Source organism: Fundulus heteroclitus, chromosome 17 (genome assembly GCF_011125445.2).
Source record: "Fundulus heteroclitus isolate FHET01 chromosome 17, MU-UCD_Fhet_4.1, whole genome shotgun sequence".
Classification (NCBI taxonomy): domain Eukaryota; kingdom Metazoa; phylum Chordata; class Actinopteri; order Cyprinodontiformes; family Fundulidae; genus Fundulus; species Fundulus heteroclitus.
In genome coordinates, this window is record NC_046377.1 from 22,402,943 (window position 1) to 22,416,737 (window position 13,795).

Here is a 13,795-nt window from a genome sequence, read left to right on the forward strand (position 1 = left end):
ACGCCTGTCCAAAACATGGGGTTATATCAAGCTACATGATTTAATAAAAGAATCAACTTACAGCAATAATTTCTTTTAGGTTATTTAGTTTAGATAAAACTGATTTAGCCCGATTACATGAAAAAGACAAAATTCTTGGATTTTTTTAAAGAGCTGTATAGCTGTATAGCTTATTTTTTTCAGAGTGGGGGTCCTACTAAGGAAGAACTGAGATATGTGTGCATCATTCAGAGTTCCACTCTTATTTCCATTAAATTATTTACATTTTCTGCAGTGAGATTTAGCTCAAGCATGTGATACTGTGCAGCCTCTCTTCTGTCAGTCTGCTCCAGGGCAGCTGTGGCTCCTAACATAGCTCACCACCGTCAGGGTGTGAATGGGTGAATGATTGATCAATGTAAAGCACTTTGGGGTCGTCAGATGATTTATTTCAATATTCTCAGCCGCACATCGCTTTTCTAACACAACGAGGGAACGGTCTCAGTTCTGAACAATTTCTTTGTGCTGCTCCTTTTATTATATACCAACGACGGCTTCTTAATAACATAGGAGACGCAGAAAATCTTTCAGAGGCAGCTGTATGTCGTGTTGTCAGGAATGTTACTGTTGCACTCAGTTATAGTTTAAAGGTGTTCCACAGTCAGAGACCCACAAGATCAATAACAGAACTTTACAGAATGAAAGTAATTATTTACTCTGTGTCAAATTTTGGCACTTCCATTTCTACTTTTCTATTCATATATTTTAGTTTCCATTCACTTATTTTTTTCCCCAACACTGTTAGGGCTACTGCACATTTCTTCACTTAAATAACACCACATTTACTTAAGCTGGAAATATACAAATATAGCCTATATGTTTAATATAATATGAGGTTGGCACAAATTAAACACTTACAAGACAATTAATGTCAACTCATTTTTAGAAGGATGGGTGACCAACGCTTCCAAAAAGATGAACCTATCAGTTATTCAATAACTCACACCATCCCAGTATTAATTGCATATGTTGAATATAGCCAATTAATGATTTAGTTGAGTATGTGTAAACATAAGAAAACTTTAAACTTAACCATACCCCACCCACCAATCAGTGGTGCGCTTTGATCAGCACCTGCTGCTCACAGAGCGGGCCGTGGAACACCGTCTCAAGAAAGTTGCAAAATAGTATAAAACAAACTTGGTCTATTATTATTTTGTTTACAGTTCAGCTTGGATTTTATTTTCTGCGCAGCATAGATTTGCTGTGCGCGCTGAACCCAGATGCCGTGCGCGATGGCGCACGCGCGCAGCTTAGAGGGAACACTGCATAGGACTGACTCCTACAAAACAAATGGCACAACCAACAAGCTTGTGAAATCAATTTGCAATCTTGTCAGGTTGCAATTTGCCTCAAGATCTAAAAAATGACTTCTGCCACAGACATAACAGGTATGAAAGTGACCTCCAGTGTAATGCCAGAGCAGAATCTGGAGACCTGATAATTCAACCGTTACACGAAGTGCACGCTTAAAACAATTTACTAAGAATAAACTGGTGTTGCTGGAGCAGGAACAGACATGTACTGGGATCCTGGTATGGAGAAGAGCAGGGTTAGTTGCTGAGGACAACTCAGGGAAGGTGATAATATGCTGATTAAAAGCCACCAAGCTTCTCAGAAGTTGCACTGGCTCTAGAGATCGAACCCAATGGCTCCGTCTGGATGATTCAGATTGCACTTGATGACTGACCCGAATCTTAATGCTGCTAGACAGGCCAAAGGCTAGCAGGGAAGTCATTGTCAGTTCGAGGGTCATGCACAGGGAGACAGTCCACAGGGCAGAGGTTGCCAGAAAGGCTAGCTGAGAGGAGAATCTGGGATCCAGGTGAGATAATCAGTTACAGGAGGCACACACACTGTGTCAAAGTTTCCAAGAGCGGCAGAGACAGAGGACATGTCTGGGTCCAGGCTTGGGTCATACACAACTGGCAAGAGAATCCAGATCGGGGAAGAGGCAGACAAGCTTGGTCATGAGGCAAGGCAGGAGGCTGATGTCCAGAGAACAGAAGCCAACAAGAGTATCTGACAGGGGCAAGGCAGGTAAGAAAAACAGGAACGAGACAGGTTGAGATCAGGAGGTCCGTACAAGGAAGGCTGGATGGTATGTTCACAAAAATGGCTTTCAAGAATCTGGCGGTTACACACTGGGAGAGCCAGGAATATCTAGTGCTCCTCCCAGATGCAACTCCAAGTGATTGGAGCTGCAACAGGTGTAACAACTCAGACCTGATTGCCAGTGCAGCAGATGGAGCAGGGAGGGACATCATGGGACTGCACACGACGGTTTTTTCAGACAGGAACAGACAGCAATCCCTAATTCAGCTCTTTACAGAAACTAACAAGGCTCCCAAAGCTGCAAGGACATCTCAGCACATGAAGGAGGAACCCTCTTGGAGAGGGCATCTCTAAATTGGGAAGTGATGTGGATGTTTTTGACACACATCTGGTGATTGGTGATTGGAGGGACTATGTCTCCCGGCTGGCCTGGGAACGCCTTGGGGTTCCTCCTGAGGAGCTGGCCCAAGTGGCTGGGGGAGCGGGACGTCTGGGCTCCCTTACTGCAGCTGCTTGCCCCAGCGACCGACCCCGATAAGCGGAAGAAGACGGACGGCCGGACGGAACTGGTGCTTTGATCCCCGGGTGCCTCCACTTCCCAACTGATCCCCCTAAAAACAAGCATTAATTTAATTGAAAATGTATCACATTTTACAGTTGTCACATACCCATATACTGAGTTGTTGTTTATTTGCCAGAGGTTAAAGAAAATCTCTACCTCCTTTATTGAAATCCTTTTTCCACATTAAATTAAATAGATGATACTTGTTTTATATATTGGGGGTTTGCTGTGCACTCTGTTCCAGCAGGAAGCGCCAGATTCTCCTTCAGCCTCAATGACAGATTCAATTGTTTTTGCAAACTAGATGAGAGTGATAAAAAATTGTCAGGGAATGTGCCTTTTAATTTTGGGGTTACATTACTGCATTCAGTCTCTTCGCAACACCAGTTTCATGACCACTTATGTTGACAGGTCTGCAAGAACACCCAGCAGTTAAGCATTTATGCTATACAGGGGTTGGACAATGAAACTGAAACACCTGGTTTTAGACCACAATAATTTATTAGTATGGTGTAGGGCCTCCTTTTGCGGCCAATACAGCGTCAATTCGTCTTAGGAATGACACATACAAGTCCTGCACAGTGGTCAGAGGGATTTTAAGCCATTCTTCTTACAGGATAGTGGCCAGGTCACGACGTGATGCTGGTGGAGGAAAATGTTTCCTGACTCACTCCTCCAAAACACCCTAAAGTGGCTCAATAATATTTAGATTTGGTGACTGTGCAGGCCATGGGAGATGTTCAACTTCACTTTCATGTTCATCAAACCAATCTTTCACCCGTCTTGCTGTGTGTATTGGTGCATTGTCATCCTGATACACGGCACCTCCTTCAGGATACAATGTTTGAACCATTGGATGCACATGGTCCTCCAGAATGGTTCAGTAGTCCTTGGCAGTGACACGCCCATCTAGCACAAGTATGGTGCCATGGGAATGCCATGATATGGCAGCCCAGACCATCACTGATCCACCTCCATGCTTCACTCTGGGCATGCAACAGTCTGGGTGGTACGCTTCTTTGGGGCTTCTCCACACCGTAACTCTCCCGGATGTGGGGAAAACAGTAAAGGTGGACTCATCAGAGAACAATACATGTTTCAAATTGTCCACAGCCCAAGATTTGCACCATTGAAACCGATGTTTGGCATTGGCACGAGTGACCAAAGGTTTGGCTATAGCAGCCCGGCTGCGGATATTGACCCTGTGGATCTCCCGACGGACAGTTTTGGTGGAAACAGGAGAGTTGAGGTGCACATTTAATTCTGCCGTGATTTGGGGAGCCGTGGATTTATGTTTTTTGGATACAATCCGGGTTAGCACTCGAACATCCCTTTCAGACAGCTTCCTCTTGCGTCCACAGTTAATCCTGTTGGATGTGGTTCGTCCTTCTTGGTGGTATGCTGACATTACCCTGGATACCGTGGCTCTTGATACTGTTGTGGATGTCCTTCCCACAACGTAGTGATTTGTACTAAGTCCTTCAAAAATTCTAAGTTCTTGGTAAGGCAGTTAAAATATCCAACAGTAGTCAAAAAGTGAACAAAAGTAGCTGAGTTTCGGTCCAAGGTGGTTTATTGCAACAACACAAGACAACCACACATGAGATGCTCTCCGGACAACATCTGATAACATACAGAAAGTGGTCTACTTATATACATTCCCTGGGTCTTGGGGGCTCCTCCCAGAGCCCCTCCTTTTTATTACGTATTTTCAATTACTTTTCCACGGATATCTTTATTATTTTATTACATATCGGTGGAAACTTCCCGAGGGTGCATATTTTTTAAAAACATGGTTACACTTTATTGTCGTTGCCTCCTTCCAGATGGCCCCACCCCATTATGTTAACATCATTTGCAAAATGGCTACCCATCATTATCTTCTTGCCGATGACAACACTTCATTACATTAACATCATTTGGCCATGCTAAACAGCTGCACATCATCTCCTTTTCCTGGACCTTTACCATACACATTTTGTTCACAATACAGTATAATTTGATTTCTGATTATGATGTTTCCATGGTCCATCATGTATTTCTCCTCCTGCCCGGGCCTGTGTGCATCCATTCTCTAATTCTCAACTTGACCTTTGGACTGACACACACACATTTCCCCCAGATACATGTTAAGGTACACTTTTTAATCATTGTGATAAGAATACATTCATTGTGAGATATGTAAGCACACCCTTTAACTACTGTGACAAGAAAATACAAATATTGTGAGAGGTTAATCTACTACAATACATCACAAAGACTTGCTGTCTTGGTCACAGATGCGCCAGTAAGACGTGCACCAACAATTTGTCCTCTTTTGAACTCTGGTATGTCACCCATAATGTTGTGTGCATTGCACTATTTTGAGCGAAACTGTGCTCTTTCCCTGCTAATTGGACCTTCACACTCTGCTCTTATTGGTTCACTGTGCAATTATTGAAGATTGGCCACCAGGCTGGTCCACACTAAAATGAGAGGTGTTTCAGTTTCATTGTCCAACCCCTGTAGCTGTGAGGTACAGTTGCTCATCTGTCAGTTTGCACCATGCAGGCCACCCTTCACGTCCTGACTTTAGGTTTCAGGAGAAACAGTGTACTGACAAACATGTCCTGATAAACATGTCCTGACAATAAGACAGTTAAACATTAGTTATAAAAAAAACAGTGCAATATCAATAACACTGGTAAATAAAAGCAACTCTCCTAAAATCAACCTAAACAACGGCATTTATATTTAGTTTCTGCTAAACCCTTGAAGGAATAGAAAGAGACCAACAGATGCAACTGTGAAGCCGTCTACTGTATATTAAGGGACAGAGTAGGTTGTACTTCCTGAGGAAGCGTAGGTGGTTCAGGGTTTGCAGCAAGATGTTCCAGATCTTCTGTAATTCTGTTGTAGAGAACGTGATCTCCTCTGTCATCATCTGTTGGGGTAGCAGCATCAGAGCAACTGGCTTAAAGAAGCTCAAAAAGTGTATAAAGAACTTCTGGGGACTCTTATAATAAATATAATATAATATAATATAATATAATATGTTCATAAAATTAAGAACATTATGGAGCTCATCAAACTGGGGAAAAAGTGGAAGCTGTAAATAAACTGTGTGATGAGCGAGAGTAACCACCATTTCTGGATAAACGAAACCGATTCTTTATTAAACGTTGCTTGTGAACAGGTTTCCACTTGGCTGGCAGTTCTTGGCAACATGCCTCCTTATCTGTGGGAGGATCCCTTGAGGGGGAGAGAGCCTTAATACTTTTACTTGAACTTTTAATTTCTCAGGCTCATGTTTCACTGCAGCTCCTCATTACTGGCTGACAGCCAAACGCCTTCATTCTAGCTCGGTTTAAACAAAGCCCAAACGGAAGGAGGCGTGCCTTTCTGGTACTTCACTGTTTAAATTCAATGACGCAAACTTTGGAAGTAAGTGAGTTTACTTTACTTGTAAAACACATTTCACAGGATAAAAAAAACACAAAGCGCTTCACAATACGACAACCATTAAAGCAACACAGAAAATAAAAACATAAAGGAAAATGCAAAAAAAAAAATCATATGAATGGAAGTCATCCAGCATAAAACAAAGTTAAAGCCAATCTGTATAAATGGGATTTCAGCTGCTTCTTAATAGAATCAACAGATCAAGACAGCACAAAGATGGAGGCAACGCCCTCCATAATCTTGATACACATCTCTGAAGGTCCTCTGCCCCCTGGTCTAAAAATTAGTTTGTGATATAAACGAACAGCCTTTATCTGGAGGATCTTAACCTGCGAGAGGGAAAGCCCGGCTCTAGAAGGTGGCAGCTTGATCACACAAGGCTCTGAAAGTAAAGACTAACATTTTAAAATGAAATCTAAAATGTACCAGTAGCCGATTTAAACAGATTAAAACAGTGTCGTCTAGTTTGTGTGTTGCTTATTGTCTCCTAGCAGCTCTGAACTAATTGTAAACAGTCAAAATCTTTCTTTTTCAAACTTATTAAAAGGGTGTTACATTAGTCAAGATGAGAGGACAGAAAAGCGTGAATAATTAAACCCACTCAGCTTTTGACGCCAAAGTTCGAAGCTTCGAAATATTTGGCTGAAAGAAATAGTTTGTGATTAAACCAGAGAATTGTAGCGCTGCGCTTCAAGTCATGATCAACACACTGATAGAGAAATAAAGGACCAGATATGAATAGAGAACATAATGCATGCAGATGATCACACATGAAATGGAGGAAATACCACACATGTTTTTGAGCAGCTCAGCTTCATGGATAAAGTTTATTCCTTCTGGTAATGCACTGAAATTATGGTTTTGTTTCCCGGATCAGCACATCCACAAACTGCTGCTTTGTTGCTCAAATGCATTTTTCCTCTCGTTGTTTGTTTGTGTTCCTTAATGCAACACAGCAGTCAAGAAAGAACATAAGAAAGAACATAAACCTGTGTAATTGGATTAAGGTGCAGAGGCGAATAGACCCAGAAGCAGTGTCCGAAATTAACTTCCTGATTCACCGGCCAAGTTGGCCGGTAGATGTAAAAATCAACCGGCCAGGCATATTTTTTACCGGCCAAAATATTAATCCACACCAGACCTCTCAATTTTTACCAAAAATTAAGAGTGAGATTATGTTAATTTTGGGGGGCGTGGCTGACTGGACCCTGAAAGAGAAATCTTTGTTTCCTACCTTTGATAGGAAAATATTAAGTTTATTATAAAAGGCACAATATGAATTATCAGATTCACATCCAGGCAATAAAACACACTACAGATTATCATTATTCTATCCATGTTGGTCTCATTTGTGAATGAGGCAGAGTTTCATCAAGCCTATACCGTCCAACATTTTTCCCTCTGCTGCCACACTTGAAGCACGCAGGGGTTCACGCTGCGTCTTTACGCTGATCCAGCTGCTGGATAAACAGTGGGGAAAATGCATAAATAAAGACTGTAAAGGGCTCCTTTAGAAGGGAGAGAAGGAAAAATGGGTCTGCGCTAAAGCCCCTGATGTTACAAGTTCCTTAAAATGACCCTTAAAAGTGCGCACCTAAATTACATGTAACGTAATTTTGCGCACCTGAATTCAAGCGCAAGGAACCACGCCCACCGAAGCGCCACTGGTTCTGTGTCGTTAAAAACAAGAGCATTAAAAACAGCTACTGACTCTCCTATTGATTTCAATTGTGACATTTTGGTACGAAATTAAACGTAGTGAAACGTTTTGAAGGCTGGCCGCTGATAAAAGCACCTGACTCCGGGGGGGGGGGGGGGGGGGCACAGTAAGAGCGGAGAGCACAGAGACACAGCGCACGTAGTTAAAGAAACAGGTCATCCGCAGCCCAGATGGGTTTTGTTATTTTATGTTATTTTTAATTTATTTGGTACAAACATTTACTCGGCATGTGGCAGCTAGCCCTCTGAAATTCACTCGCCAAACGGGAAATTTACTCGCATTTGGCGACGGGCGAGTGTTAATTTCGGACCCTGCCCAGAAGGCTCTGTGACCAAGAAGTGACACATGCAAGCCTGCATGTGTCACAGAAGCAACAGAGGTAGTAAGATGGTAAGAGATGTTCATTGATATGAATGATAACGGGGGAGTACGGTGGGAGTGGCGCTGCTGGTGCAGCCAGGTTGGGCCACCACACATAGCTGCGAGCCAGAGCCTTTATTGTTGGTGCCCCAGGGTGGGCCTCATGCAACTCTTTAATCATAATCTGTTGTCCTTGCAGTGGATTCACTTTTCTTCCCCACAGAATACACCCTTTCTCCATGCTTAGTTTATGTCTTCTTCTGATGTTGGGCTGCAGTTCTGGGTCTGAGCATTCAGATGGCCAGAAGCCTTGTCTCAGCCATGGTTGCACTCTTGAGAGAACGAGGTCTCTACGAATCCTCTCATGGAAATTTTTACTTGCAATTCATCAACATTATCTCCTCCTCAACTTGGGCCGTTGTAGCTGGAACATGTGGGAGTGGGAGACGACTTTTCTCTCACATAGAAAGTACCCCTGGATCAGTGTTTCTGTTTGTTTTGTGTCTCTGCTCTGTCTTCTCTAACCTCCAGTCAATCATGGCAGATGGCTGTTTACACCGAACCCAGTTCTGGTTCTGCTGGAGGTTTCTTGTTGAAGGGGGGTTTTCTTCTCCACAGATGCCACATGCATTTTCGGTGTGAGGGATTGCTGCAAAGTCAGCGACACAATGCCAGTGCCTGCCCATTGCGACTCTATGCTCAACAAGGACGACTGAATGCTTTTCAATGCAATCTGCTGGATTTCCTTGGGCAGAAAACATTTTAAACAAGCTGCCTGCATGACTCCATTTACTTTGTAAAGAGATTTGAGATGACGTGTTGTGAAATGGCGACATAAATAAACTGAACTTAATTATTTTCATGTCATTGCTGCAGATGCAGAGAAGCAAACCTTTGCAACTCATATGATTCCTTCACCATGTCATATGATAAATGGAGATATATGGATAGCAACAGCCGAGGACCACACATGGAAACACTTTTTTTTAATCTACTCTCCCTCTTTTATGCCAATGATTTCAGGATCAGACGCCAATGCATAGGTTAGAAAATGAGAAATCCAACATGATCCACAGCCGGCTTTAAACCAGTGTTCCCTCTAAGCTGCACGCGTGCGCCATCGCGCACGGCATCTGGGTTCAGCGTGAACAGCAAATCTATGCTGCGCAGAACATAAAATCCAAGCTGAACTGTAAACAAAATAATAATAGACCAACTTTGTTTTATACTATTTTGCAACTCTCTTGAGACGGTGTTCCACGGCCCGGTCTGTGAGCGCAGGTGCTAATCGAAGCGCACCACTGATTGGTGGGTGGGGCAGACGCCTTCATAGTTGGGCAGGTTGCGGTGTGCGTCTTTGTTCTGGACTCCGTTAAAGAAAAAAATACAGAGCTACGCTGATTAGAAAGCTGCTGCTCTGAGTAGTTCTTCCTCCCTCTGTCATACTTGGGTTTTCGGTTTCAGAACAGGTGACATCAGCCAAGTAACTAAACTCAGTGTCCAACCAACCATGACTTCAACGCGAGCACGAGCATGAAAGAAGCCCTGACCAATGGAACGCAGATACGTGCTTCACCATGGCAACGACAGGAAATAAGCCTTAAAGTGCGCATCTCCCGCGAGTGGAATTAGAAAATATTAATGAAGACATATGGAGAATATTTAACCATAAGAAATAATGCCGTTGCTGCTGAAAAAGCGACTTGGCTTGATGAGAGTTATTTGATGGAGAATTAAAGCTGTTTTCTCACACTACACTAATTCAACACAAAAGGGGGGAGTGGGGGGGGGGGGCACATTCATTACAAAAAGCATTGAAAGGACATGGCAGCCAATCTTGATGAGGTTTAATCAGGTATGGTTAAGTCTTAAGTTTTCTTATGTTTACACATACTCAACTAAATCATCAATTGGCTATATTCAACATGTGCAATTAATATTGGGATGGTGTGAGTTATTGAATAACTGATATGTTCATCTTTTTGGAAGCATTGGTCACCCATCCTTCTAAAAATGAGTTGACATTAATTGTCTTGTAAGTGTTTAATTCATTCCAACCTCACTTTATATTGTTCATATAGGCTATATGTATATTTCCAGCTGAAGTAAAGGTGGTGTCATTTAAGTCAAGAAATGTGCAGTAGCTCTAACAGTGTAGGGGAAAAAATAAGTGAATGGAAACTAAAACATATGAATAGAAAAGTAGAAATGGAAGTGCCAAAATTTGACACAGAATAAATTATTGCTTTCATTCTGTAAAGTTCTGTTATTAATCTTGTGGGTCTCTGACTATGGAACACCTTTAAACTATAACTAAATGCAACAGTAACATTCCTGACAGTACGACATACAGCTGCCTCTGAAAGCTTTTCTGTGTCTCCTATGTTATTAAAAAGCTGTCGTTGGTATATATAAAAAAAGGAGCAGCACAAAGAAATTGTTCAGAACTGAGAGCGTTCCCTCGTTGTGTTAGAAAAGCGATGTGCAGCTGAGAATATTGAAATAAATCCTCTGACGACCCCAAAGTGCTTTACATTGATCAATCATTCACCCATTCACACCCTGACGGTGGTGAGCTATGTTAGGAGCCACAGCTGCCCTGGAGCAGACTGACAGAAGAGAGGCTGCACAGTATCACATCCTTGAGCTAAATCTCACTGCAGAAAATGTAAATAATTTAATGGAAATAAGAGTGGAACTCTGAAAGATGGGCACATCTCTCAGTTCTTCCTTAGTAGGACCCCTACTCTGAAATAAAAATAAGCTATACGGCTATACAGCTCTTTAAAAAAATCTAAGAATTTTGTCTTTTTCATGTAATCGGGCTAAATCAGTTTTATCTAAACTAAATAACCTAATAGAAATTATTGCTGTAACTTGATTGTTTTATTAAACCATGCAGCTTGATATAACCTCAGGTTTTGGACAGGCGTAATGTAGCCTCAGTGTGCCAATGGGTTTGTGTTTGAAAAGAAGTTTAATTTTAAGAAAAACAAAAGTACGACTATTGTTATGTTTCTATTCAATCGTCATGTGAATTTTGAGCGAACTTTTAAATGTTGAAAAAAAAAAAGAGTATCAGGAGTGCGATCCTTTAGTGGTTTGGAATGAAACAACCAGGCTTCATCATAAGTTGACATTACGTTTGGCCTTACTAAACAGGAAGTAGAGAATGCAAACTAGCAGGGACTACACATTTGAGAAAAATGTGTAGGCAGACTGTGGCAGTAGTCATTTTTAGATTTTGAGGGAAACTCCACCCTGACAAGATAGCAAGCTGATTTCACAATCTTAGTATCAACTTGTAATTTTAATCTTAACTTTTACTGATGGAAATTTCTACATCAGTAATTCACTCTGGTTGCATACAACTATTGTGTCTAGCTGGCTTGCTATATTTAATTTCTTTGTTTTACACTCGGGTTTTTGCTCTATTTGTTAATAAACCAAGCAATTTTGTATGTATTTACCATAACAACACCACACGACCAGGGGCCCGTTCTTTGTACGTTTCTAACTCAGTTAGCTGGATTTTATTGTTGACGATTTGGCATGATCTTGGATCTTTTGGTTCTTCGAAACTCATCCTGGACTTGCTGTCATAGCAACATGTGCGCCAGCTTAAACCTGCTCGCTAACAGGCGAGCAGGTAAACAGGATTAGATCGCAGCTTTATAAGCGGAGGAGATAGGGAAGTCTGTCGTAGCCATGTCCATTTTTATGACAGCAACCTGTTGCAGAAGTTGCAAGAATAATTTGCAGAGCTTTTCTAATTAATCGCGTATTGCGCAATAGAGAGGATCCTTTAGCGCAGCGCGACAGTGTAATTGTAGAGTGATTTTCTTGGTGGCTGTTATAAACAGACAAACACATCATTTAACAGTGGCTTTAAAGAGGAAAAAGTGGTGTTAAAGCCATAAATAGAAAATATTTAAGTTATTTGTATGATGGTTTGCTTTTTATTTTTATCATATTCAGTAAGAAGATTTGTTGTTTATCAGTGGAGGCTCTGATACAAAAGAACAAAGTAAATATCAAATTATTAAAAAGCAAAAATTCATACTGTAGAAAGTGATAGAAACATCTACCATGGACAGTATTTACGCATCAATTTGTCAGCAACCCCCAGCGGCTCTGGGGAGGATTCACTCACACTTGGGGCCTCTGCAGATCGGCTTGATCTTCGACCACGCCGAGCTGTGACTTTACTGGAAGACATTACAGGACAGTCTACGCGCTCTTACAGTCACCATCTTGCTTTCTGATAGTTCTACGGTACTACCAGCAGATGCCATGCAAAAATGTTGATATTTGCTGATCGTATCTGGTGAAACTTGTTTTCAGGCTCAAAAAGGACGAGGCAAACACTATCAGGGCATTTTTGTTTATTGGAAGATGAATATATGTTTATGTGGGGTTGTCACGCACTTGTCAACCTGGGGTCCGTTCTTCGTACGTTGCTTAAAACATCCAAGATCAAATGAGACATCCAAGATGATTTCATCCGGCTAATCATGATCCGGCTAATTGGGTTCTTCTAACACACCTGTTGTTTATGATTAGTATGGCTGGATTGAGTTATCTGAGACAACTGCGCGTTCATGCGTTTGTTTAAAAGGGGAAATGTATCGATAGTAGAAACATTGATCAGCAGCGCTGCTATTGGCTGTTCAGCATGGACAAAGAACGCCCACAATTTTTCTCCCAAGCACAACACGAGCTTTTAATGGAAGGTTATGCCGAATTTGAGTCATTAATTAAAACCCCTCAAAATCTGCTAAAGCCAGGAGAGAGGGCTGACAAAAAGCAGCAGACAAATGAATGCGTAAATACTGTCCATGGTAGATGTTTCTATCACTTTCTACAGTATGAATTTTTGCATTTTAATAATTTCATATTTACTTTGTTCTTTTATATCAGAGCCTCCACAGGATCCACTAGAACATGGGGACAAGTAAAAGTTAAATACGAGAATATTCTACAAAATGGTAGCCTTTAATTATTATACTTTATTTTAAAAAGGCACTTGTTATGTCAGGAGATCCAAATTTCAGTGTCATTCCTTAGAGATGGGAAGTAAAGGACACGTGCAAACTGGGAATTTTAACAAAAAAAAAAAATCTTTATCCATAAAAAATGAAAATTTTCCTTTTCCAAGTCATCCACAGTTTACACGGTAAAACTTTATTGCTCCGTGTCTAGATAATCCATCCATAGTTTTTTCTAATACAATATACGGCTCGACAGGAAGCAAGCCTTTCAAAGTAAACTAAACTTCACAATAAAATGGCCCGAACAATCTTCTTACTATAGGATAAAAATAAAAAGCAAACCATCATACAAATAACTTATTTGTGTGATGAACTTACAAATATTTTCTATTTATGGCTCTAACACAACTTTTTCCTCTTTAAAAGCCACTGTTAAATGATGTGTTTGTCTGTTCATAACAGCCACCAAGAAAAATCTTCGTACAATTACACTGTCGCACTGCGCTAAAGGATCCTGTCTATTGCGCAATACGTGATTAATTCGAAAAAGCTCTGAAATTATTCTTGCACCTTCCGCAACAGGTTTGCAGTCGTAAAAATGGACATAGCTATGACAGACTTCCCTAT